At 42.4% G+C, this 27,243-nt stretch overlaps 1 protein-coding gene across 4 annotated transcripts in view; it reads right to left on the bottom strand.

The window, feature by feature from the left end:
- AGPAT3 (1-acylglycerol-3-phosphate O-acyltransferase 3) overlaps nt 1–25,631 on the bottom strand; it is a 74,005-nt gene extending 48,374 nt beyond the window's left edge. The window contains exons 1-2 of one of the 4 annotated variants that reach the window (XM_018084130.2): nt 25,157–25,631; nt 3,945–4,074 (exon numbers count right to left, since the gene is read on the bottom strand). The gene's annotated coding sequence lies outside the window, so the exon portion shown is untranslated. The remainder of the gene's footprint in view (nt 1–3,944; nt 4,075–25,156) is intronic. The other 3 variants (XM_029964697.1, XM_018084132.2, XM_018084133.2) reach the window with 3 other exon arrangements.
- Nucleotides 25,632–27,243: the final 1,612 nt, after the last annotated feature.

The raw sequence follows: 27,243 nt of genomic DNA, 5'->3' as shown, positions 1-27,243 counted from the left end.
AAACCCATGCTGGCTGGGTCTAATCCCTTGTCCATCCTGAAGGTGCTGTGTGACTGCACTCAGGATGATCTGCTCCATAACCCTGCCAGGCACCCTGCCAGGTCAGGCTGACAGGCCTGTAGTTGCCAGGGTCCTGCTTGCAACCTTTTTTGTGGATTGGGGTGACATTCGCCAACCTCCAATCACCTGGAACCTCCCCAGTGAGCCAGGACTGTTGGAAGATGATGGAGAGGGGTTTGGCAAGCTCTTCTGCCAGCTCCCTCATCACCCTGGGATGGATCCCATCTGGTCCCATAGATAATAATATTACATGGAAACACATCCTGTGACAGTATTTGTATTCCCATCTATACTTGCTGCTGGCTTTGGAAAGTACTGCCAAAGGTCCTGAATGTGTGCCCTTCACAATTTACACGTGTGAAAACAATTGCTCCAATGGCAACAGTGACATTTTCAAAACAATTATAAAAGAGTAAGGGTAAATGCCATCACAGCTTCTTATAAAGCACTTTCAGTTTGGATTATTTTCTTCTTCTCAAAATAAGCATTCCTAGGAGATCAAGTTTATAGGTCCTTGATTTCCAACAGCTGATCCCTCCAGCTAGAAGTGGATCTTCTGTTGGCCCAGAGCTGTGACCACCCTGGCAGGGCTGAACAGTGATGGGTCCCAGGCACAAATGTACCCAGCACTGTCCAACAAGTATGCCCTTTCCCTAAGATTTCTGGGGAGCAAAGCTACGTGGGGTGCAGTTTTTGGAGAGCAGGAGGACTGAGTGCTTCAGAAAACACCACTGTCATGCTCACTTCTTCCAAATAAAAGTTACAACAAGGAGAGCTGAGGTGATCTTCTGATGCCCACCTCTTATACGTGGGTTCAGTAGCTAGAGGAGGCATACTGAAGTGAAGGACATGGAAACAATATTTGCCCTGTCCTGAAAGAGTTCAGAGCATCACTTCCCACCTTGCAGAAGAGTGTTCCCATGCTACAACACACCTAACACACCCAGACCTGGAGTGTTTGTAGACTACTAGAGAAAATTAGTCCTTGGTTATGTTCATAGTGCTCTGACTCAGTGACTTATCAGTGACTAATTATCTGTTAAAAACAGATAGGAGAGAACATTACTTCTGCATGTTGTGCAAAACTGACTTTTAACTTAAGAATTAGATCACGTCAGACTAACAGCAAGGATGGCACCTCTGGTAGCAGCTTTTCAGAACATGACCCTGCCAGTGAAGAGGCCTCTGTCTTACTGGGTTTGAAACAGCCCGTTACCACAGCTTCCACATTGGTAAATTAAATATGAAAGCAGAGAATGTAACTGGTTTTCCAATGTACTTTACATTTCTCCTTGTCTGAACTACAGAAACTCTTGAAACTGTGACTGCCATGACTGCTTTTGTGAGTTGCTTTCAGGTCTAGCCTGATCAATCTGTATGTCCACAAGCTCTTTGCAAATAATGGTTTTTTCCCCCCTCTTTGTGGACCCCACCTAAGCTTACACGAAAGTTGAATCTTCCATCAATTGTTACAGTTTGAGAAAAAGAAATCCCTCCATGAAGACACACAATAAGTACAACAGCAGCAGATGACACCTACAGGGCCTCTGCCAGGGCATAAACCCCAATAGGAAGGAGTGTCTCTTATGTGACATTCTATCCTAATTTAGTCTCCCTATAATCCAGTCCCTCACCACCTTGTCTGTGTGCCTGTTGGTACCTGTTGTGCTTTAGTTCATGAGGTGGGGATTTGTTCCCCGGTAGTAGCATTCACAGGGATGCTGAAAAGCTCAGTACAATTTCCATAATCCACATTAGAATCTACCAATCCACTCAGCATTTATAGAATCCTAGAACCACAGAATGGTCTGGGTGGGAAGGGACCTTAAAGATCATCTCATTCCAAAGCCTTGCCATGAGCAGGGATGCCTTCCACTAGATGAGGTTGCTCAGAGCCCCATCCAACCTGGCCTTGGACATTTCCAGGGATGGGCATCCACAGCTTCTCTGGGCAATCTGTTCCAGGGCCTCACCACCCTCACAGGGAAGAATTTCTTCCTAATATCTAATCTAAACCTCCTCTCTGTTAGTTTGAAGTAATTGCCCCTTGTCCTGTCACTTCATGCTCTTGTAAATAGTCTCTTTCCATCTCTCTTGTAGATTCTCTTCAGGTACTAGAAGGCTGCAATTAGGTCACAATCAGGTCACCCCTCAGTCTTCTCTTCTCCAGGGTGAACAAACCCAATTCTCTCATCCTTTCCTCACAGGAGAAGTGCTCCATCCTTCTAATCAACTTGGTGGCTGTCCCCTGAACAATGTGAAGGCTGAAGGAATTACTCATGGCATTATTCAACCCATGCAGCTTCCAGCATGGCCATCCCCTTCCCTCAGAACATTTCATTTCCAGTTTATTCCTCCTTGTAAGTTTTAGAGACCCAAGATCAGGCACCCACGCACGAGCTACACAAGGGCACAGGCAACAGGCCCGGCAGCCTGCAGGGCTGAGGATCAGAAGTCTAAATTCTCTTTTCTCCAAAACAGAAGCATGGCTTGAAAATTCAAGAGCTCTCACAATTCAAAATCCTGCCCCCCAAGCATATTTTAGCTTCTCAGTAACACACTGATGGCCTTTTCAAGTCTTAACAGACAAAGAAGAAAAGCAAAAACTTGTAGCCATGTAAGTTGAAAAATATCCTACAAAACAGCAAACACAAAAAAAGGGTATTTTTCATGCATTTCTGGGGCATTGCTATTATACCAGTGTCAATGAGCCCAGGCAAAAATACTTTACACAACCAGTTTTGAAAGCAGCTGGTCACTAAGACATTGCAACAAGGCTACTTTAATGAATCAACCTGTTGAGTCACTCTTCACACACCAAAGCCTGCAGGCAGTCAGCATTACCAGGTTCAGCTACAATAGCTATTTTTGGGGGGTAAAATTTCGATATTTGGGGTTTGCAAAAAGTGGCTATTAGCCCACTTAATGACCTGGAATCAATGCTTTAACTTCCTCTATAGCACAAAAATGTACATTTGAAAGGGATGTAGTTTTGCACAGGATCAGAATACATGCCCTAAACACAGACTGTGGCTGATCCAGTACATGCTGCCCCATGAATCAGAGCTTTGAGAAACATCTCACACAAATCAACATTTCTTGGGGGACTGCTTGTCCTACAATAGATCTTGAAAGGTTATAGAATACTGGAGCAGCAATCTGGGTCTTTGTAAAATCACCAAGACTAAATTACCTAAAAAAAGCCATAAAAAAAGATACTAATAGTCCATGTAGGGGCGGGGTATCAGAGATCATCACCAAAATGTCAATCTCTGACACTAACCTGGGATTAGTTTTAGGATCCCACCCTGAAAAAAAAAAACACCAAAACTGCCCCACTGCTGTGTCAGTGGGGTCTCAGCAGCCTTCCACTTTCCCTGTCACTGCTTGTAGAACAGACTAGGAAAAAGAAAAAAAAGGCAAAAAGGAGGAAGTTTGCTGATGTACTTAATATTTTCATACCTGGTTACTGGACAAAATTTAAAGATGTTTGGATTAAAGGCAGCCTAAGACGACCCCAGAGCCAGCATTCTATGAACTCCATAAAGGAGCACTGTAAAGGCACAGTTCTCCATTTAAGGAAGGAGGAGATAGATAAGTATTTCTAGAGTCCCCTGGAGGCTTATTTGTGGTTAAGTCTCTGCTGCAATGATTACCAACACACACAACATACATGAGACAGCAGAAGCAACAAGCTGAAGCGCTGATTTCGTTCCTAAATTAAAATTCTCAGAGTGGGAGACTTCTGAAGCCTCTCCCAGCAGTTCATGCAGCTCTGTGAAAAGAACAGGATTTGCACACGTGTTTTTTTTTTTTTTCCTAAAACATTATTGCTACAGACAGAAGGCAAACACAGAAACATGGGGGAAGATTTTCTTTCTTACCACCACCACCACCACCACCGGGGACCACTTCTGGCACCTGGCAACACTCAGAGCAACAGGAGAATCCCCATCTCCTCCCTCCAGGGAAGTACCACTGCTTATGTTTCAAGAGATTTGCTTTCTCATTTGCCTATAAGCAAAAAAGACATTTTTCAATGAATGAAGGTAAAAAATATTTTGTTTAGAAGCAAAACACAATGCAAACAACACCCAGCTGCAAGCCCAGGTAATGAATTCTTTAACTCAAACATTTCTTACTAAAATTATGTGTCTTTTTTCTGCAGAAAAAAACCCTTCTTCCCATGTGTAATACCACACTCAGCTCCACAGGTACCAACTACTTTTGCTTTCAGGGGGTCTAACTGGCTCATATCTACGAAATTAAAAGCAAGTGTTCTCAATTTACATTAAGTAGTGAAATTGCAGCTTCTATTCAGAACGGAGTAAGGGCTTGCATACACAAGAACTAGCCTACTTTTCCCCAGCTTTACTAATCAGCATAACAAAAGGTATTTCTTTTACCTACAAATCCTGTCTTGAGAGAAGTTACTGAAAATGAAGCAGAAGCAATTATCTGCCCTCCAAACACACACTTAATCTCTGTATTTTATTAAGAGTGTTTTTTATGATCCTGAAGCAATTAAGCTAATCATTATTTAATTTTAGATTGGTGAACTGGAGATTTACTTCAGACACAAGCTCACTTTCCACATAATTTAGTCTCAGTAATTAGAGATGTACTTTACCCAGAGGTGGCTTGTTTAAAGTGTGTTATCTAATTTCACAAGCCTTCCACCATGAAAATTTCATGCAGAAATCTTCAGACTTAAAGAGGAAACCCCCCCAAAGAAACTCAGATTTACCAGACTGCAAACCTATTTTTCTTTAAAAAATAAAAAAAACGAATTGAAAAGATTCTTCAAACATCGGCCCAACAAGTTCATGTATCACAAAACCTAACAAAAAGTTGTAGAAACAACCCACCAACTCCTTTAGAAAGTCATCAGAACAAACAGTGCTCCTCTCACACAAATTGCTTCATTTATGACTTATTTTAACCAGGATGTAAAGTCTGCAGGAAAACACAAATGCCTTACTAGGATGCCCAGCAGGTACCTGCCATGGGATGGAACCAGCACTGACTCATCCAGTCATTTATAGATTTCTGTGACAGTGTCATCAGAGGAACAGAAATAAGGACCAGACCTGTAGGTTCATACTGTACATACTGACCCTGGATATCAAGCCACTGGAAAACTGCTCAACTCCAACCCATTTCAGACAAATTTGTGTAAAAACGTTGTTGAAAACAAACCGTACTAGGAAATACTGGTTAGCCCTGGTTGCTCCTGCCCACCTGTAGGTCTGTAGCCAGTTAATGGCACAGCTGGCTACCAGTCTACATGGGCTGGCACATTGCCCAAGGCCAGTTTAATGTCTAAACACATTTGCTGGTTTTTGGAACAAAGGGTATCATCTTCCCCCACAGCCATTAAAGAGAAGGAAATCAGATGACACGGGAAGCATTTGAAAAACAGACACTACTTCTCGCAACTTTTTGTCTTCAAAATTGTCCAGTAAAGCCAACACATGCAAGTGCTCAACACTCAATTAAAAGAACTCTATAAATGCAGAATAATCAGATTCATTTCAAGACTTTAGTGCCAGTACTTTTTTGAACCAACTTGACTTGACACACATAAGAAAGGCTACAGAACTCATCAACAGCACTGAAGATTTCAGCAAAGACTGACAAAGAAGCATTGGGATGTGAAGCTACAAAGAGATCGGGACAGAACAGGTTTGATGCAGGGAGTTTACTCAAAATAAATATAAGCAAGTCCCAGCTACCTGGATATTCAAAAAACACTATTTAATACTTTTCCATGAGGTATAACATTACACATGTAAACTTGGAGACCTGTAGAGGAACTGTGACAGCAAAGATCCTGCCCAAAAGAGATGGTGACAGACAGCATGGGAAGAAAAAAGCTGCAGACACCTTGGAGGTTACTAATGAAAACACAAAACCCAACAATCAGTCTTCTGGTTCATTTTTAACTGATTAACGGCTGGCATACAAAAAAAGTAATTATGGCAGATGATGACAAAGCTGGGAAGCAATTTGAGCAAGAAGGTATATTGAGTTATTAATAAAACAGGCACCATGGCCACAAAGTCTGGAGCCATAGGATTAGGATGAAAGTCACTAATATACAATACACAATCACATATATAAAATAAACTTGCCCCAGCCAGACACTGGAGGGTGATTAGTGTCTGGAGAAGGGCCTGGATGCACCAGCCCATTTCAGCACAAAATGTCTGTGAGTCACCACTGAGATGCAGCTGCAAAAAAACACACGTGCAATCCTGGGATGTATCCAGAGAAATGTGTCCAACGGAGAGTGGAAGCACAGAAAAGTACATAGAGGCACTGCTAAAATCCCATCTGGAATGCTGCATAAGAGAGGCTGCCCAATTCAAAAAGGAGGCATTAGAAACACAGGAGGCTGAAGGAGGATTTCCAGCACTGATATCACACACAGGGAGAGAGGGATGGAGGGGCATTTACAGGGAATGCAGTTGCTCCTTGTAAGGCAGCGAAGATAACCACTAGGAAGGGAAATAAACCACTTCAGACAAAAAAGGCTCCTGATATCAGAACAAACAGGTATCACCTGGCCAGGAGTAAGCTTAGGCTTGAACCTTTCAGAACAGCAAAGCTCTGGGAGCTTTGCTTTGATTACTATAAACCTACAAGCTTAAGGAGGCCCCGTTATGACACATTACCTGCTTTCTTTAGCTCCAACCATTTTTTCTGTAGCTGTCCCATCTAAACATTCATTGAAGGGTCTATAAAACTGTCACCAAGAGCAGCTGTTTCAGTTCTCAGTGCTGGTGGAGGAAGGTCATACTGTGAGTTATGGGGCTGGGGGGGAAGCTGATTTATAGGGTGAAGTACAAATGGTTACCGTAATATTCCTGCCTATCGAAAAGGCAAACAAATATTGCTTAATTTAAAATAATGTTAGCCACTTTGTTTACATTAAAATCCTCATATGTAAGTATGGCAATAAAAAGTGGGCACTAGAAAAGCTCAGCCAGTCATGAACAGTATCTCACCCTACTTCCCAATATCCCACAAGGAAGAGATCCATAAAGCTGATGAAACATATGCCAAATTGCTATTTGGAATAACCCCACTCCCTTGCCTGGAAACAGTTCTTGAACTCTGCCTTCATGGGCTGTCAAAGGGATCTTTGCCTTTTCTCTGCCTGGGTACAACGTCTCTCATGCAGACATTTTACTAAAACTGGTAAAACTGAGGTCAAAGTCCCCAGAATGAAAGAGTGCAACTGGTAGGAGAATAATTTCTGGTTTGATACTGAAGCACAGCAGTGTTATGCAAAAGAACAGGATCTGAGAGAAACTTTTAGTCCAGTGCTGTTTATTGTACTGGTGCCTGCACAAGAGGTACTTGAGCCCTAAAGAATGAGAGAGAAGATTTTCCAATTAAGAATCTCATAGTTTATATATATATATTATATATACTGTATATATATAAAGAAAGCATATATGTGTGTGTGTGTACACATATATCTATCCATCTATCTCCACAGATATAGATATAGATATATCTCCATGAACCGGACATTGCAAGTTGTATCAAATTGCTTTTCTAATGTCTCCTAAGATGGAACAAACAGTTTTAGGCAGTACAGGGAGGACAGAGTCACATTTAGGTACACACATTTTTTCCATTTCAAAAAAGTCCCCCAATTAAATATAAATGTGCATGCACTTTAACACATTTTCTCTCTTGCACAGTACTTTGCATTGAATTCAACATAACCTCCATGTTTCCATTAGCTACTCTGATACCACAGCTTTGAAAACATTCTCAGTGCTCCAACATTTAAGACATACAAGACTCAAAAGTGCACACATATAACTCTGTCTTCGGCATCATCTCAAAAGGAGAACATTTCATTCCTTTTTATCTTCCCCACCCCTTCTTTCCTTTCTCTTTCTCTTAAATAATTTATTAAAATTACTGAAAGCATTTGCTGGTCAGCTTTAATCCTCCCCATAGGAGTTATCAGTATCTTTGAATCTTCTGAGTATTTTCTTGACCCACAGCTTGTTCTCCTCTCTAAAGACCACCTTCCATATAATACCCTGATGTTGATGGATGAATGTCAGGAAAATAAGAAAAGGGGGAAAAAATAAAAAGCTTGATAATGTATTTTTAATGACAAATTACCTTTCTCTCTAGACAGTAAAACTGGTTTCATGGCATCCTTCTCTCAGTGTCTTATGGAATCATCCATCATTAACAGAATGGCTTCGAGAAATTTCTTCCTGCCACCATCCTACTACTGTGACCATCACATCTTGAGAAGGAGGGCCTCTAAAAAATAATTGCTTCCCTAAGGATAATTGGAAATGATTGACTTGAAAGTGCTTTCAGAAAAGGAAGTCTTCAGTCACAGAAGGAAAAACAGAGAGGATATCAGTAAGTTATGATGGGTATACAACGAACAATCAGAAATGTTTTTTCCTCCCTCATAATCCATAACTGAACTGTGAACCTTCTTGCCATGGCTGTGAGTAGACTGACAACTGGAATTATTAATGACATGGAAATGACAGAGCAAATACCAGTCATTGTGTTGACTGTAAATGCTTTTTTAAGACATCCACTATAAACCAGACTACTGACCTAGGTGGACAAATGACAGACAAACCCTCTCCCTTTCCAAGATGGAAATTACACTTCTGCAGCAAACAAAGCAGTTAATTTTCCATTGCAATCTGCAACCAAACCCTTCAGTTGTAAGACAGGGAACAGATAAGCAAGAATGAAGTGGGTGAATGTATCTGTGGCCTTATGACTCAAGAGAGTTCTCTTTTCACTCATCATGAGCGAGCTGGAGCACCAGCAGCCCACCAGTTACACCTAACCCTGTCCATAACCTTCTGTGGAGCCAGAGTTCTGATGGAAAAACATCCTTGACCAGGTTCAGCTGTGGCATCCTAAAACATTACTGCCCCCTCTTGTCCATCCCAGCCTTCTGCCAGGGATCACTGCTCCCATAGCCTGCACTTCAACCACTCCAATCCACAGCCCAGAGTCTCAGTTTAACTTCCTGAAGAAGGGGGGTTCTTCCCATGGCTCTTATTATTTATTGTTTATAGTCAGGAAAATGCACTAGAATTTCCCAGCTGTGAACTGCTGGGGCTGAAGCAGTTGCACATGGTCCTTCCTGCAGTGCCAGTGGCTGGTAGCACCTGGAGGAGGAGACAGTGCCCAGGATCATTGCAGCAGGACTGCTGCACAACCCCAGTCCAAGCTGAAGAGGTTGAATTATTCTTGGTTAACAGAGGCTGTAACTCTTTTGCTACTAGAGAGCAGAAATAGGACAAGTCCTCAGCAACTTTACTAACTCAAATGCCTATATAGCACTACTGTGCTGGAAAGCTTTCCTCTCACTCCAAGCTTCAAATACAGGATTTCAAATACAGGACAGGAGACCATGGCCGTGTGAAGTGATATAGGATGGGAAAGCCACAGCTGCCCTAACCAACCACAGCAGAACATCTTTGAACAAAGCTAGTAAGTGTGCCCTGTCCTGGGAAATATTATCCCAATTACAGTCCAGACAGCTAATCATTTATCTGCAGTTTCTTATAGCCTAGTTACCTCAGAGGTTTTCCCTGACTTATCCCTGATTAAAGGCCTAAATGAAAAACAGCATAAAAGAGGAAGTATAAGAGGGGAATTTGAGCAGCCTTAGGCAAGGTTTCTGTATTTCCTTGTCTTTGGGAATGCTTGGGTCTTAGCTGGGTTTATTAATGAAATTTAAATTGTGAATAAATCTTGAATGTTGATGCAAGCTCATTCATACTTCATACAAGAATTGCCTAAATTCACATCTGGGAAGACTGAAAAATGACTCAAATTATTTTTCTAAATGGCCATTACTACACACCTTTTTTTCTTTATCTTGATATATTATGCAAGTCTCTTGTATTCAGAATAATCCCAGGGATTTTTTTTTTCTTTTAAACTCTGGAATACTCTTTTGCTTAGAATAAGCCCATTATAGAAAAATTTTATGGCAATCACAGAACACAGAGCTACATAAAGGACACAGAAACAAGGAGAGGTGCTGTACTCAGCACTTAAATACTATATAGAGAGACCTGCTGTGGAGTGTGGGAAACATACAGGAATGACCTGCAGGGTAAGGGATAAGCTTAACTTCCTAGTTTCCCTTCTTCTTTCACTTTTCAAGTCTTAAAAAACAAAACAAAACGAATTCCAGCTGTAAACATCCTTCAATGATTTTTTTTTTCTGGCTGACCTTCATCACAGCATGTACCTTTCATTTCAGTGTTCCTCTGCCACCTGCATTTTGTGTCCTGCCCCAAACCCTGGGTCTGTGGGTCCCTGCATTGCCCCCCCAGGTGCCGCACAAGCTTTTCTCCTACTGCTTTGACATTTTCTTTGCTGTGCAATAGATTTATAGGTAGGTTTTAGAGCTGTAAGTCTTTAAATGGACTTTAGCCAGGAAAAAATAAAATTCCTAAACACAGTTCTTCATAATTACCCAGTAATGAGAAGCAATTGATCATTAATTTTCATGTTCTGATCTTCCACAAGCAGACTCTCCAGTTACTCCAAATTAATCATTTTCTTAGGAACTCACAAAGTTAATAGGAAGCTACCTCATGAGATTCGAGAATTGCAGTGAGTCTTTGGCAGCTTTGAATCTGTAAGGTTCCAAAATGAAAACCTGTAGGTGAAGAATTAGTCACATTAGGATTAAAGCTCCCAGCAACCCGCACATCCCAGCACGCCAGACTCTCGTCACCTCGAGCTCACCCACACGCACCCCACCCCTTCCCTGTCTACCTTAAGTCCCTTTTAGCAAGAGGCTGTCACCAGGGTCACAAGCCAAGCAAGGCCTGGCTAAAAATATTCTCCAACACTGTCCCTCAGCACTGTTGTCCACCCCGTCCTGGATATCGCTCAAGCTTTCACGTTATTTACAGAGCACCTACTGCTTCCAGTGCTGGAACCAGCCAACCCCAGGGGACAGTCACATCCCAGCACTGGGCACAAACCCCTCTGGCAGCTGTTCATAGCTGAGGGATCCTCCTCCTTAGTTATTTTACTCCCTCCCTGGTTAGACTAAACTAAACTACAGGTATCTCTGTTTATTCACTACTCTTAATTCAAATACGAATGAAATTAAAAGGATCTAGAATGGTAATCTAGTTAAGAACTTTAATGAACAGGAGTAGCATTTAAGAAATAAAATATATTATAAAGCACTCAAATTAATTAAGTTTGTTTCCTGTCCAAAATACTTAGCATTCTGCACTAAGGAAGTAAAGCCTTTTAAAGAAACCTTTAAAATTCTCAACTGCTACAGGTAAGCCCTGAACAGGCAACAGTGAAAAAAGCTGCCTTTACTATCATATCTCACTCAGCACCATAAACAAGGACAGAACAGTCAAACACACCTATATCCTGAGAAAAATAATATTATTCTTTGTTATGGATGAAGCCATTCTGCAGTGAATGAGGTGATAATTTTAAAGCATCACCTCTTCAGGATCTCAAAAAATTATAGATATGCGTACTCATACTGTAGGTATGAATACTCATACTGTAGATATGAATAATCCTCTCCAAGGAACAGTGTCTAACAATACAATAACAATAAAAAAATAAAAAATACAATCTTCAACAGAGCTAACAGTTGAGCCAGAGAAGGCCCAGTTCATCTTCTCCAGGAGAACCTGTACACTGGACTACCAAATGGTCTTTTTTCCCTTGTTTACACATGGAAAGTTTTTAAATACCATCCTCATAGCATTTTCAATTAATCAGAAATATACACGAATAATAGATTTCCAGAAGCCTGATGAAGCTTGAGCTAGTTGCAACCTAAAATAACAATGTAATTCCTAAGAGGAAGCATTATCTTTACACTGTCCTACCTCAGTCAAACATGGCAAGAGAGAGAATTTGTTTAAAAGCAGAGGGGAAAAAAAAACACAAACAAGTCAAACAGAAGAGCACGAGGCTGAGGAGACAAAAATACTTGCGATCAAAGGGTGGCACAGCATGAGTGTTTTATTAATCCTGCAGGAGCTCAGAGAACAGCCCTGCCAAGGGTCTGTCCGTGCTCCTCCCCAGGGCCAGGGCTGCTCCACCTGTAACAGGCGGAGAAAACCTCACCAGATCACTCTCACTCCTTCAGCTCCAGGGCCCCAGCTCACCCCAGCCCAGCGTGACTGAAGCAGGTGCCAGCTATTTTTATGTCTACTCTGCAATTCACATCTGACCTGTTATTAACTTCAAAGGGAGAAGCAGCCACAGCAGCACCAAGGGATGTACTCCCAGGGAAAGGGAGGCTACGGCCGAGCAGGAGGATGCAGCCATGGCCCTGAAATGGTCTGCAGGAATGGTCTGCCCCAACCATCATAAACCAGCATCTGGCTGATGCTGCACAACCTGTGAGATGCCAAAAAGGCCTGGCCCCTTCCTCTCCATGCACCACACAACCCACTCCTGACAGCGCCAGGTGGTGGGTAGCACACACTTGCTTGGGCTGATCCTGGTGTTTCTGGATACTGATGCACAGTTTGTACATAAAGGAATGTGGCACACTGAATTTATGAATTTCAAAGTTCACGTATGACAGGGCATTGAAGGAACAACCTAATCTTAAACTGATTTAAATGTGTTAACTGATTCACTCTCACACCACAGATCTCAAAGGACTATTCAGAACGGAATCAAGTGGCCAACTGTGCACGAGGGATCGTGTCCACAGCAGATCATCATCTGCAAATTGAGAATTACTCCAAAATCCATCTCTTTCCCACTACGAAAATCTCAGCTTCTAAGATTAGAGGCCTTTTGAAAGATTATTCGTTCCCTCACACTTAAAAGGATGCCAGGATTACTATGTCCTGGATTGTAACTGAAGCCATTCAGTGCAAGCAGCTTTTCTATCAAGGGACCATCTTTTCTGTGAGATCCATTATATATCTTAGGGTTTGATTGAAGTATTTAGTATCTTTTTTTTTTCCATAAACACAAGAGCTGAGCAGTCTTCTGATCTTTAAAACTGTAAATGCCCAGCTTCTACAGCTGCAGTAATTAAACCAACTTCTCATTCCATTACCCACATCAAGTCTCTTCCTCGGCATCTGCTCTATTCCCACATTGCACTCTTCAATCAAACCAAAATAAGCTATTTTCTAAGATCAGCTGACTTGTCTCTCCCTCAACATCGCAGCCAAAATGATTCTCGGCAGATATGAAGCATCTTGCTAAATACCCAAAAGGTCTCTTTTAAAGAAATAAAAAAGTAGACGTCAATGCAAGTGGTTATTTTTAGCGCCTGAGTTGTTCTATATTTATTCCTTTATGTCTATCTAAAAAAAGCACAATCTCTGATGAGACATTACCAGAAAATACATTCTACTGGGAAGTCTGCTTTATGAATCCTAGCTACTGAGCACTGCAACAGGTGGATCACACCACCCATCCAACCACACAAGTCTAATGGCATAAGTGCACACAGGAGAATGTTTCCTCAGTTTCAAAAAGGTGCTTAAAAAACCCCCTGAAACCAACAAATCAACTCTCCCAGAAAGCAAACTCCTCGGTATAATCTTTCTGTCATTCTTTTTAAATGCAGTGCTTCAGACTCATGCTTGAAAACTGCCACTTTCAGGTATTTTTAATTGCCTAACCCCCCTCAAAAACCCTCAGTATACCTTATGAGTTACCTGTAAAAACCAAAACAAACCCACAATCCCCAACTCCAGAACACATCACACTTCCACAAAGCCTCAAGTCACCAGGAGTAGCAGCAGCTCAGGTCATACAAATACTCAGGCAATAAAAGACTACTTATCTCTTATTTGTCTTTCCTCGTACCTGTCATATTCTTGCCCAGAAGGCTCCTGCCCCTTTTCCTCCAACGTGTTTACCCCAATAACCTCGTGCCTCTGATCTCATGCAAATTATCTGCAGATTAATTTTCAAGGACAGGATACAGTTAATTAAAGGTTTGGCTTATTTATGCGGAAAGAGCCGTGTCAAGGAAACTTCTAGTTGTTGTAAACTGTCATTTTAAAAGAAAGACAAAATAGTTTAAGACAGGGTCTTACATCCACAAAATTGGGAAGAAAACTTATATTTTTAATTTCCTGCTCTAGAAAGATACCTGTTATCTACCCACAGCTATTTTAGATTTTTGAACTATGCTAGATCTCTCAATGTACTCGTCCAAATGGCAGAAGTTGGGATAGGAGTGGGGAAAGATAATATGTACCTCTGTATATTAACTTGGAACTTCTCTCTCCCCTCTGACCTTGAAGGACTCTGTCTTCCTTCCAGGTATTCCCTACCTACAGACATGCCTCATCACTCAGTCATACCCTCCAAGTATTTTACCAACTGGCATTACCTACACAGTGACAGCTCTCTGATCCCAGTGCAAACAACAGATGGTGGAGGGACTCCAGAGCATGAAATCATACTCAGCACACACACTGGTATCAGATGAATATTTTTAAAACAAGCTGCTCTGAAGGCTTTTCCTTGAGCAAACCCAGCTAACTCCCCTACCTAGTTTTGAAATCTTTTTCCTCACTGATTAAAATGTTTCCCATGCAGCTGTGATTTCATTTTAGTCTTCTGTAGAAAACTGAAGACCAGAAAATATCTAGTTTGAATTCAAGAATCCTCTCCTCATAGCCACATAAAGTTCACCAAAAAAGGCAATTCTCTTACTGTTGCTCCTCCTCTACTACCAAAAAAATAGTTTCTTTATCATTGTAAAGTAACCAAAAGCAAGGCAGAAAAAGCATCCAAAACCTTAGAAAGAAATAAATCAAATTCTATATACCCCCTCTGGTTATTAAAAACAAACAATAAAACACATATACTAACCAAAATAGAGTTTGCTTAAGACATCTGTGGGACAAAAGAGCAGCACATCAAATTTATTCTTGTTTCCTAGATTAAAAGTCATTTAGTTCACATGAAAATTCTTTTTGAGACAGCCTGTCTACTTTTTGTGAACTGGATAATCCCTTTTTCAAAATGGATTAAATTCCAGAATAAGCACGTCAAGGGAAGTTTGTTCAGAAACCTGCACTGTGAATGAAATGGAGTTTGCCTCTCTGCAATCTGCCTTTTTGCTCTATTAATTAATGCCCAAATTTAGCTGTTTTATGGATTTTGTAAGTATTTGGGTGTCAAACTGACTACACACAACCTGTGCAGTGAAAGGCCAGGACACAGACAGGTAAACCCCATTTGTAAGGACAGAATTGCTCACACACACCCTGCTCTGCTCTGTGATGTGCTTCTCTGAGCAGAGCCATGCAGACACCTTGCAGATCCGAGCTGGTTCCTCAACACAGACCACAAACACAAAACTCCCAAGGACACAAACAACCCAGGGGGTCACTCCCTGCACGGCCATTCTGTAATCAAGAGCACACGAGGGACAAAAACAGCTTCTTTCAGAGGAATTAAGATTGCAACATGACCTCCTGCACCTGCCCCTACTATGAGAAGGTGGAAAAAGCAACAAGGGAAGTCCAGCAAGAGCACCCCTGAGTCCCAGCCAGAGCCAGCACCAAAGGCACCAGGGAAGCTGCAGAGTCAATTGATCTAAACCAGCACATTAATCCACAGCACCCGTCTGCTTTTGAAGGGAAAGCCCTATTGCTTCTGCAGATTGGATCACAGGACGATTTTGGTGTTCACAAAACAGATTCCCTTTGGATGAAACCAAATCAGAAGATCCACCTAAACCCCACTGGTGACACAAAGCATCCCAGACAACAGGCAGGCTGCACCTCTGCAGAGCTCTCCTGTATGCCCCAAGCAGTTGGAGTCTCTTCATCTGTCACAAATTTATGTAATACCTGGTATGCCACACACTAAACAAAGGGCTAAGTGGCACCCTTTGCACTTTTATAAGTATTGCACTTTTATATTTGATGTTAACCACCAGTAAGAGAATTGCAATCTGCTTTGTCTTCCACTGAGGCCTCTCAAAAACATCAAGGCTGATCAAAGGGGACAAAGAGGGGTTGTTGATTTGAGTGCCACCAGGAACAGAGCGTAGACACAGGCATGAAAACAAGGAGGGGGCAGGTTAAGGAGATCCAGAGCCCATCAGGAACCTCTTGCTTTTTATTCAGCAGTGTTCACACACTAATAAGTCACGGCACATAGTTTTGTTCCCCCACTCCACAACACTGATCACAGTGGTTTTCCTCTGTCATAAGTGCCCTAGATGAGAGCCATGCTGCATGTTCCAACTTCTGGAAGCAGATGTGAGAGGCTGAAATTACATCCCCAGTGTCCACAGCAGCCATCTGCGACTCACAGGGCACTGAAGGTATTTGAGTCCAGCCTTTTGTGGAGGCAGAACCAGGCAGGATGTTACACTTCAGAAAGGTCAGATATGAGGCCCTGGCCTGGAAACACCCTTCCATGGTTTGAAGTCAGCAGGACTAGCAAAGGTCTGCCCCCACTGTTTCTTTAACAGCAGTTCTGGTCCAGGCACCAGCTTGGAATCAATACTGTTCACACTGCCTGGAGATCCACAGAGGGCAAAGGCCCAGGTTACCTTGTTAACTTTATTAACTCCCACTGCTTTCTGTGTTAACTCCCACTACTTGGAGGTAAAAGGTTTGGAAGACAGCCTTGGAAACCATGACCTGACCTGCTCATCCCACATCAGCTCACCACTTGTAGTAGGAACTTGTACAAGGCCTGGGCTTCTCAAACACACGCAGGATCACTCTCGAGGAGAAAACACAATGCAGAAAGAATTGTGCCTTGCAGAATATACCACCTAAGGAGTCTTCCTGCTGTGCCTTTTGCAATCTGACATGTCTATCTTGCATTGGCCTTATCAGCCACCAGCGTGCTTGTAACAAATGTGGACAGAGCCCTTCCCAAATCTTTGTTCGCGAAGCCTAGCCATGAGATGATGATGAGGGCTTCTCAAATTCCATTCAGGGACAGTAGAGATGCCATACCATCAGGTGGCAGGAAGTCTTGACTGTGCCTCTTCACGCAGCAAAGGTCTGTGCCCACTCCTGGTCATTTCACCTATCGAGAGCAATGGCATCCGACTGGACCAAGCTCCTTCTCTGGGCCAGAGAGAGCAGCTGCAAAATTTCAGAGAAAGCTCCTTCTTCTACCTTCTTCCCCAAACAACAGGATGTCCAGAAAGGTGAGACTTTTTTTTTGGATGAGCTCCTTGAGCAGCTGATGGTGAAAACCACCCATCCCTCCTGACGCCACACTAATCTCGGGAATCAAGCAGGGATTCAGACAGCAGGTTGCACAGGTCACTCAAGTGAGCAGGAAGAGAAATAAAGTTTGTTCCCACAAGAGGCTTACACAGATAGTACTGACAAGGCAATGACATTCTAGAATCATCCCTGTGAAACAGGGAAGAGGATAATTTGACACTTCCTGGAGCAACAGTCCAAGAAGCAGAGGCTGGGGGACAGCTTTCCTTCAGAGAGCTCTGCAGCACACACAGAGGGAGGATGGCCATTCCAGGGAGTAGGATAACTCAAATGCAAAGAACATGAAGCAAACAAAGCAAGCAAAACTGGAATCTGCTTTTCTGACCTGCTCCTACTGCACTGCACACGTGGTTAAAGCAGATACAGCCAGTCATGACTCCCCTGGCAAAGGGATTCTCTCTTCTGTAGAGAAGAATCCACAGAGAAGAGCTCCAAAATCCCAGCCAGAGCCCAGCACTGGCACTGTGGGGAAGAGCTGACTTCTGCTAAAAGGCATTATGAGTATTATGTGCCATGCTGCAGTACAGTTCTGTTGCTTGGTGGTTTGTTTGTCTTAATAAACTACTGTTTCAGGTACCTGATGGGTAGGTACATTTTCAATCTTCCCTTCCCTACAATATGTACCTTTCTCACTGTGCTTACTATCACCACAGCTACCAGAAAAAAGCAGGGATTAGCATGTCTATTTGAACTACTGATAAGGACAGAAAAGCATATCATACAGTCCTTTGATTTCCAGTTTGAGCAATATCCTGAGTCTGAACATTTCACACGGGTATATTTTCTCCCTTCCTCCTCCAAACATGATATTCAAACACCCAGAGGTATTCAAACACAGAGCTGGTATTAATCAGCCTCTCAGGATCTGAATCCCATGGGCTCAGGGCAAGTTGCTGTAGAAGTCTTTCTTCTTCAGTGGCCTTTGTGCTGATTCACAAGCCACATGAAGAGCTTAAGGCAAGGGCAGGACTCCACCTTGGCAGCACCTTGCCAGGCAACGCAGCCACTGCTACTTGAAGCACTAATCCAAGTTAGACCAATGCTGCTAAAAGAAACTGAAGGGAGATGAGAAGCAATATCTTAACTGAAAGGTGGGAGAAAACCCCAAATATTTATAAATATATTAGAGACTGAAATATTTTTTTCAGCGATTTCTTGTTCTACTCCTTTTTTTCCACTGATCCTGCACTACATATACATGCTGACCTATCCTCCCAGCCACGAGCCACTGAAATCTGAGAGATACCAGATCTCACATGCACTCACATTATCACCATCTAGATGTAAATCCTCTGGTGGGCCTCAGTGTTGGCTCCCCAAGAGGGAAGAAACAGCTGCAGAACAAAAGGAATATATCTCTTTATCAGGCAGTTCACTTCTTTTTTAGGGGTTCAAGTAGTGGACAGCAGGGAACAGCCAAACTGGGAGGGGCAAGGATGGACGGAAACAAAAGAGGTCAATGTAGGAAGTGGACTAAGCAGATCTGGCAGCTGCCTGGAAAGGGGACAGAAATGGTTTTATTTCCAGATGGGAAACATCGAGGATAAATCTGAGGACCCTCAGAAACACACAGGATAAATCCTGACCAGAGCTGTACACTAATACCTAGAACCATCCATTCCTGCTCATGTTTGGACAATACTCTGAAGCCTGGGGAAAGGACTAATTTGAGCACAGCTAATCACACTGGACTGATGAATCAGCTCACCAGTGTGCATTTTCCTTAGGGAGAAAAGGGAGAATTGGCAGAGGACAGTGCTGCAGAAGACAGAAATATGAGGAAACAGCTGCTGAATTTGATGCAGGAGCAGCCCATCATGTGGATAACATTTTGGTGCAGTGTTCTTGGCCAAAATCCTTATCCCCAGCCAAACACATCCTATAGCACGTAAGGAACAAGAACATTCCCTTAGGAAACCCACAGGCTTTCTAACTATAAAATGCTGGGAGAGGAAAACCCAAGGCTTTTGGTACTGTACATGCAAGTAACAGCAAGACAGAAAACATTCTGTATCACATGGCAAACATAAAGGGAAACTCATACAGATGACACTACCCTTGAGAGGACTGCAATCATGTGCACCCAAAAGTGATGAGTTTGTCACATATCCACATCTGTATTTCACAAAACCTGTACTAGTTTAAGGATAGTTTTTGGAGCACCTTGAGGTTCACTGGCTTAAAGTCTGTACTGTTAACTTTGCTCAGTAACCTTCCATAAGATTAAATACAAAAATGAATTTGTAGTGTTTTCTATAAAGTTATTTTATAAAACCCCTAAAAAAATCCTCAGAATAAAACAAGAGTACAAAGCACCAGGTCGGGCCACTGTACCCTACATATGTTCATTTCCATAGGCAAAAACATCTCCAGGAGAGGCTGCTGCAGGTAAAGGATCCAGACACAGCAGTTCAATTTCTTCCTCCATCTGGATCAGCTGAGCACCACTGCAGCTCAACAGCCTGAGCAACCAGGCTGCACAGCCCCACACTCGCCTGCTGCAGCTTAAATACCTTAGTGATTCTCAGGATTGTGCCACCTTGCTGTCTGACAGTAGCCCCAAAATGGAAACTGCAAAGGATAAAAGAATTGCAGGAACTGGTACTGGAGCTCTCACTTGCAAAAACCTGGTGTCCTTAGAAAAAATTCCTACAACACACTGGACATCAGAGACCAGACAACAGTGAAGAGCCTACACTACAGATCTGTTAAATGAGACCCATAATAAAAGGTCCAGTTAGTTCCAGCTTTGATGACCTTTATTTCCAAGCTGCCTTAATGGAATAGAGAAACATTATGGAGCAATACTGCATTTCATATTTTTGTTCAACCAAACACTGGCTTACCACTGGACTAATAGAGTCTCCCCATCTACAACATTTTCAGTGACAGATAACAGCCCACTCCCAGGACTACTGTACTCTCCATGCAAAGGCAAAGAATCATGTAATGAAAAATTACAACTGCAAACATATGTGTGCTTCAAGGGCTTTTCACACTAAAGAATCTATTCCACCAAGCAATTTTGAGACTTCGAGGAACAGAAGTAGGTTTGTATTCCTATGCCAGACTGACTGGTCCTCTCCTTTTTCTGAAAAGTAAATAAAACCTGTTCTCAGTTCTGTCAGTACAGAGATAAGGATCTAAGTTCAGAGAACTGCAAGTAACCCGACCTTTTAATTTTTCCTAGTGCTTCATGTGTGTCCCATCAGTGGCATACAAACGTTTTACTTATTTGTTCCTTTCCTGCACAGCAGAAAAGAGCTTTCAATCTGCGTGAAAGACGATGCCTTGGGCACTCCCCACGGGCCTCTTATTTATTGTTCACTGTAACTTCTTTCTCCTGCTGGCGACTGGAGACTCATTCACCAGATTTCTGTGGTGACAGGTATAATAACAGGCAAGCAGGTATCTTCTACTGCATCTCTGGACACCTGCTCTGAAAGAGTTTTCTGTTCCTGCACACTGTTATTTGAACACGTGAACGACCTTTCCAAGGCAAGAGCCAGTTTTCCACAGAACAGAGTTGGTGTGACTGTCAAACTGAGGGGTGGTAAAAAAAGCACTCATTCTCCTCAACTATCTTCCAGCACTACCTTCATGAATTGAAAAATCAACAGCCTCCAAGGTTTATTTCCAGTCCTGCGAAATACAAGGCTTAAAGTAAATAGGACCTTACTGTTGTAGTACAAATAAAACCATTACACTCTGCCTAGCTATTAAGATTTTAATAATACAGAGACCTGTGCACGATTGCTGTTGGTTTTCTCACTGATCTTTTTCCAGGTGAGCAAAAGGATTACTTTGCCCACAAAAACCTATATAGTAACCCAGGAAAGCAATGCAGCAGCTTTTTTAATTCTAAATGCTGAGCCACTGAAAACAAAAGGAGGGCTCTATGTACACAGCTAATTCCCAGAGACTGGTGAGACTCATGACTTGGGATCACTGCTCCCTCCAAAGCCAGCCTGAAGAGCAGAACCACAATAACAGCCTTCCACTATTTGCTCAATGGCTTTCAAACCTGTCAGTCCCTCTATCCAAAAGGCATTAAAAATTAGGCATAAAAGTCTTGGGGAAATGGTGAAGAGGAAAATATGCTGGGACATATTTTCCCATCATCAGATGCTGGGACAGTCCTTAAAACAGGGGCCTGGTGTAGCTGATCCAAACAGGAGATGGGGTTGTCATGCATTCACAGCTCCACGTCCAGTTCTGCCTTCAGTAGCTCAAGGATTATGTTCACAGACTAAAAAGTGTGTGTGGAAGAGCTTCACAAACACTTTCAACCACCAGAAAACAAGTCTTCAGCAGGAGACTCAACAAGGACAGATGTTTCAAGTTTAAAGAAAAAAAAGCAACCACCCAGAACAAACCAAAAAACTTGGTCACAGTCTAACTTGCCCCATGGAAGCAAGTTTTACAGCAGATTAAACCTCAGCTGCTGAAACTAAAGCTTGGTAAACAAGAGCCATCAGCTTCTGGATGGAACTGAAAAAAAAAAACCAAAACAAAACAATTCAGGTCACAAGCCATATACTTCAGCAAAAAATCACCAGACCATGGAACAACTTGCTGAGGGCCAGGATAGTCTTCCTGACTAACCATTTCTTTAAATCAAGTTTTGAAATTTTCCTTGAAGGTAAATTACAGCTTGCATACAGATTTATGAGACATGAGGCTAGCCTTGGGATAATTCCTACACCCTGTACTTTTGGATTGTGACTCGAGAAGCCAAGGGGTAGGTGTGCAAAGGGGATGGGGAATGAAAGAGGAGAAGGAAAAGAAAGTAAGAGAAAGTACAGAAAAATATAGAGGGAAACAAAGAAACCATACTGATAATGAAGTAGAATGAGTAAAAGCAGCCTAGAAAGAGAAAGTGAAAGGGTATACAGTAATAAATTTATTTCTTTTAGTAGAACATGCATGGGAGGAAGAAAAGCAACGGAGTAAGAGAAAACAATGCTGTGCGGGAGACTGGGGCTGGAGAGGGGACATGGAAGGGCCACAAGGGAAACAACTTTGTTTGCTTGTTTTCTCAGATCACTGAGTATTTCTAAAGTGAGTTTTCCATACAAGAGAACCTGGCCCCAGTTGGCCACATGGCACTGTGACTGGTCTTGCGTTGAATAGGCAGGACACAATGCCATGACAGAAAAATGCTACACCTAAAAATGCCCCCAGTCACACTCACACTCAGCCTTACAGGTGACAAATCCTTACACTTAGTGATCCCCCGTCCCAAGTGAAATGTGAAAGCAGATGCTCTTTTAAGCTCACTGTATTCTTTTGTAAGCTGCCCTGACCAAAGCAGCTGTTGTTCATTTACTTGTTTTGAGCTCCATGACAAGGTAAAGCAGCGAAACTTTACCTGGACACCAGCTCTGTGGGGGATCAGATGTGTGCAGGTGTTGTGATCCATGCCAAAGGAAAGGAGACACCAGGACACCAGGTATAGGGACACATAAGCAAGGGACTACCTAGCCAGGCTCTTTCTACTGGCTTCTTTAAGCAACAACTACAGGATCAAGTAACAATAACCAAATTGAAAGGGTTTTGCCACATAATGGTGTAGGTTCAGAACTTTATAGTCAAGAGTAGCTGAGGTGGAAAACTATATAGGACAGATCAAAATGTACTGATTGATTCACTAGGCACAGAGGCTTTACAGCAGGCTGGTTTGTCTCGCTTACAGCTCTGTCAATGAAACCAATCAGCCTCTCTGAACACAGTAAGAAAGTTTATTTAGGGCAGCACAGCAGCCTTCTCTCACCTCTGCTAGGCATGGGATGGTGCCTCGCTGGGGAAGGTGGACAGAGGGATCAATTCCCTCACCAGATCCAAGTTTACTCCTGTCTTCGCTTTAAAAAAAAAAAAAATCACATCCAGCAAAACACACGAAGAGAAAATTCTGAGTAGATAAACACTGCATAAAAGCTTACACTTACTGCAGCCAAGCACTATCAAAGGCAGAAAATACACACGGTATCATACATGTACACGAAAAGCCATGAGTAAAAATTAACTTAGGGAAAATAAGCCTCCTAAAAGTCTTAGGGAAGTAAAAGCAGGTGGTTTTGGTACATCCTCTTTTGCTTCCAACTATATGTTTCATCCACACAGCTTCTTTACTTGAGATTTCAAAAACAAAACACACACACACAAAAAGACAAAAACCCCACAATAAACACAGACATTCAAAAACATGCTTCTCTTCCTCCATCAATCCCACAGGGTCTCTTTACAACTTGTGCAATACTACTCTGGATCAGCTCAGTGATCCTCACGCTGCATGAAGTGGTCCCAAGCAGTGTTCACTCTGGAGGTATCAGGAGGAGAGACAGAAAAAGCCCTGCTAATGTATAGATAGACTTGAATGACTCCAGAATGACTCAAGGAGAGGGGAGTAATTCTTCCTGAACACTAAAGGCAGCTGGCAATTTACTCACACCCCATGCAGAAAGACTTCTGGGTGTTCAACAGCACAGTCAAAGAGATTTATTCCTTCTCACGTGTGCCTTTCCCTGTGCTTCCAGTTGCTCTGCTCCTGGGAGCTCCATTACTTGTGTTAAAAGAGTATTCCTTTTTAATCTGCCTACTGCTTTCCAGTTTAATTTCACAGCACGGTTTTTAAAATTTTAAAATCAAAGGGAAAAAAAAAAAAAAGAAATCACAACATTTTACTGTAGGACTCTAGCACTGTCCAAGCAAGAAAGTTTTAGGTTTTTCCTTTCTCTGTATAAAATTCCTAAACACGAAGAAAGGCAAAGAAAAGAGAGATAAATGAACAGTCAAATCCTGAGAAATCAGACCTCTTATTTTTATTTAAATTTGACAGATCTGGGTCCTGCAGTAAGACTGACTGCCTTCAAGCTCCACCAAAAAGATTCAATCACATCTATGTGTCAGAACTTTGTTTTCACACCTCCTAGTCAGCCTCAGCATAAGGTTAGATTTTCTCTCATTCTTATTTCCCAGATGCCACAAGAGGCTAAAATGGAACAGTAGAGCCACCTCCTACCCTCAAAAACTAAAAAGAAGTGAGATGCCACTCTACATCAATCACATTGATTTATTTCAACATATCATAGGAAGTAAAAGCTGTCTTATTATCCTCAGAGAAAGCAAAAATTCATATGTAAAGGCACCTTTTCCTAGGCAGGTGACAGATTTAAAAAAGAATTGCTCTTTCAGGAATACAGAACCCATAAAACAATATTAATAACTAAAGGTTAAAATATTTACTGGCACATGGAAAATACAATTCCACACTGGCAGGGCATCCCAAGTGTAGCACATTCAGTGGTAAATAGATTAAGACCTCATACACACTCCAGAGGTAACATGTAAGGGCATTGTAGTGACAGGACAAGGTGCAATGGGTACAAATCAAAAGAGGGGAAATTTAGGTTAGATGTTAGGAAGAAATTCATTGCTGTGAGGGTGGTGAGACACTTGCAACAAGTTGCCCAGGGAAGTTGTGGATGCCCCAGCCTTGACAGTGTTCAAGGCCAGATTGGATGAAGCCTTAGGCAATCTGGTCTAATGGAAGGTGTCCTTGCTCACGGCATGGGGGTTGGGATTAGGTGATCTTTAAAGTTCCTCTCAACCCCTTAACATCCTATGATACTATGATTACCATTTTTCTTTAACAAGTTCCCAGTTCCGCCTTGCTCCCCAGCTCAACCATCACTTAAAAACACCAGATCCCAAACCACTTATATCAAAATGAGAAATAAGGTTGCGCAACTCTTCCTAGACAGCAGGTAACCCTGCAGCACCAGAGACCTGCAGCTGCCCGGCACAGAGGTCCATAGGAAGCATTTCTGGCTTACCCACCACAGGGAATGCTGCTCCAGGAGCAGAGGAACCACACGCTGTCCAGATGGGTCTGGGACCTTCAGGCACAGCAGAGAAGCAGCTTCTCTGACTTCACCAACACCTTCTCCTCACACATCTCAGGCTCAGTGCCCTGATGAACTGGCTGACTCCGCATTCATGCCTTCTCCTTAATCCAGGACTCTTCTACAGATGGAGCACCCCACAGTATCACCAGCACAAGACACAGCTGGTGAGATCCTGGCGTGTTTGCACACCCTGCTGCCCCCCCAGACGTGTCCAGCACACACGAGTATGTCCAAAGATTAGGAAGGCATTGCTAAAGCAGCCAGAGCACACTGGGAGGGGAGCAACGAGCACGTCCTGACCCTCACATGCAAACCACCCCTCACGTCCTTCACAGGCCCAGCCGCGATCTCACGTTGCTTAAAATATAAATAGTGTCTGGAAAAGTCACATAACCAGGGCAAAGTGCACAGGTAAAGCAAACACACAGATGCCCTCCGGACCTCTGACCGTTTTTTTTTTTTTTTTTAACAGTCACAAGGAAGGGTTTTGATTCCTCACAAGTGCATTTTGCCAAGTGCCAGACTCGGCTTTCCAACCTGGTGTCCTGCTGCACTGCCCGGCCTCGACCAGTGCTGCAGGCTCTGCTTTGCCTCCTTCCCAAGATAAATCCACCCCCCTGGAAATATTCTCAGTCCCATGGCCAGTGGTGTGCCACGCCACAAAGCAGCATTTCCTTGCAACCCTCGAACACAATTTGAAATATTTATAAAGCACAGATTATTTACCCATTACGATGCTATATCACACTGTCCTAACACTTTTTGATTTTTAATGTACATACCAGTGAATGGAATATATTTTGACCCATATACAGTGTACTGGTTGGTTTTTAGACAAAGAAAAATAGGTAAAAATAAGCAGAACACCTTCTAAAACCCAAGTTCTTAATTACAACTGCAACTAGCATTTGATGCACCCCAAAGGAAAGAATGTTTGCTGTCAGCAGTGCAATAACCTGGATTAAATATCATTTGAAGTGCTGGTCACTACAAAGACTGGCATGAGTTACTGATCTGGAGGGAAGGTTTCTAATTATTTAATTCTAGGCTTAAGGCTCTGCCTATTGCTTGACCATTAGAAACAGACAACTCTGCTCCTGCCTTTCTCTTGGACATGAGAAAAAACTAAGAGAAAAAGAATATATACTTTAAAAAAACCCTTCTCCCACTGTATCCCTTCCCTCCTGGAAAGGTATTTAAAAACATTAAATGCTTACTGAAAATACTAAACAACTGAATCTATATAGACCTACACGCAAGGAGTTTTAATAAAAACTGAATCTTAGTGACCAAGTAAACTGCACCACCTTAATATCTGAGAGCCATTCAGGCATCAAGGACAACATTCAGAGACTCCTTGAACCTTATCTGAATGTACACCATTGCAGTGACTGCTTTTCAGAGGCTGGACTTTCTCCTACTATCCACACTAATCTTTCTTTCCACAGCTCAAGATGGTTGGCATATTTTCTGTTATAAGATGTTTTGCAACTATGGCCCTTTTATCTAAGCCCAAAAACACTCTTTGTGATTGATAATGATGATAAAATAATTATAAAAAACCAGCTTAATTCAGGACACATGCGAACCTTGAAATCAAGAGGACTTAAAACATATATCTGAGAGTTTTAGTGGATAAGAGTTTTAGTGAATAACAGAAGATTGGAAAGCATAGAGGTGCAAGGAGTTTTTGCTAGGGAACAACTTTGCTCTTCACGTGACAAATATTTTTCTAAAGCTGGTAATCTCCGGAGATGTTTTCTTTTGTTTCTTTAGAACATCAGAGTTACTACAGAGCTATCACATAGTGTTACAATGTATTTATGGAAGTACTGTGCTAAAGGACAGTGGGAAGCTAGGAAAAAAAAAAAAATCTCATTATACCAATCACTACCTTACTCCTTCTGCCTTGATCACAGCAGAGATATGGTATTTCACTAAAATGGGTATGACACCATGGGCCAGGAATAGGGGAGAAACCAAGCAACCAGACACTGCACTGCTCAGCTGCCTAT

Source organism: Manacus vitellinus, unplaced genomic scaffold (genome assembly GCF_001715985.3).
Source record: "Manacus vitellinus isolate BGI_N305 unplaced genomic scaffold, ASM171598v3 scaffold_7_pilon, whole genome shotgun sequence".
In the NCBI taxonomy this organism is placed as follows: domain Eukaryota; kingdom Metazoa; phylum Chordata; class Aves; order Passeriformes; family Pipridae; genus Manacus; species Manacus vitellinus.
The sequence above is the reverse complement of the archived record's forward strand: the minus strand, read 5'-3'. Positions and strand labels throughout refer to the sequence as shown.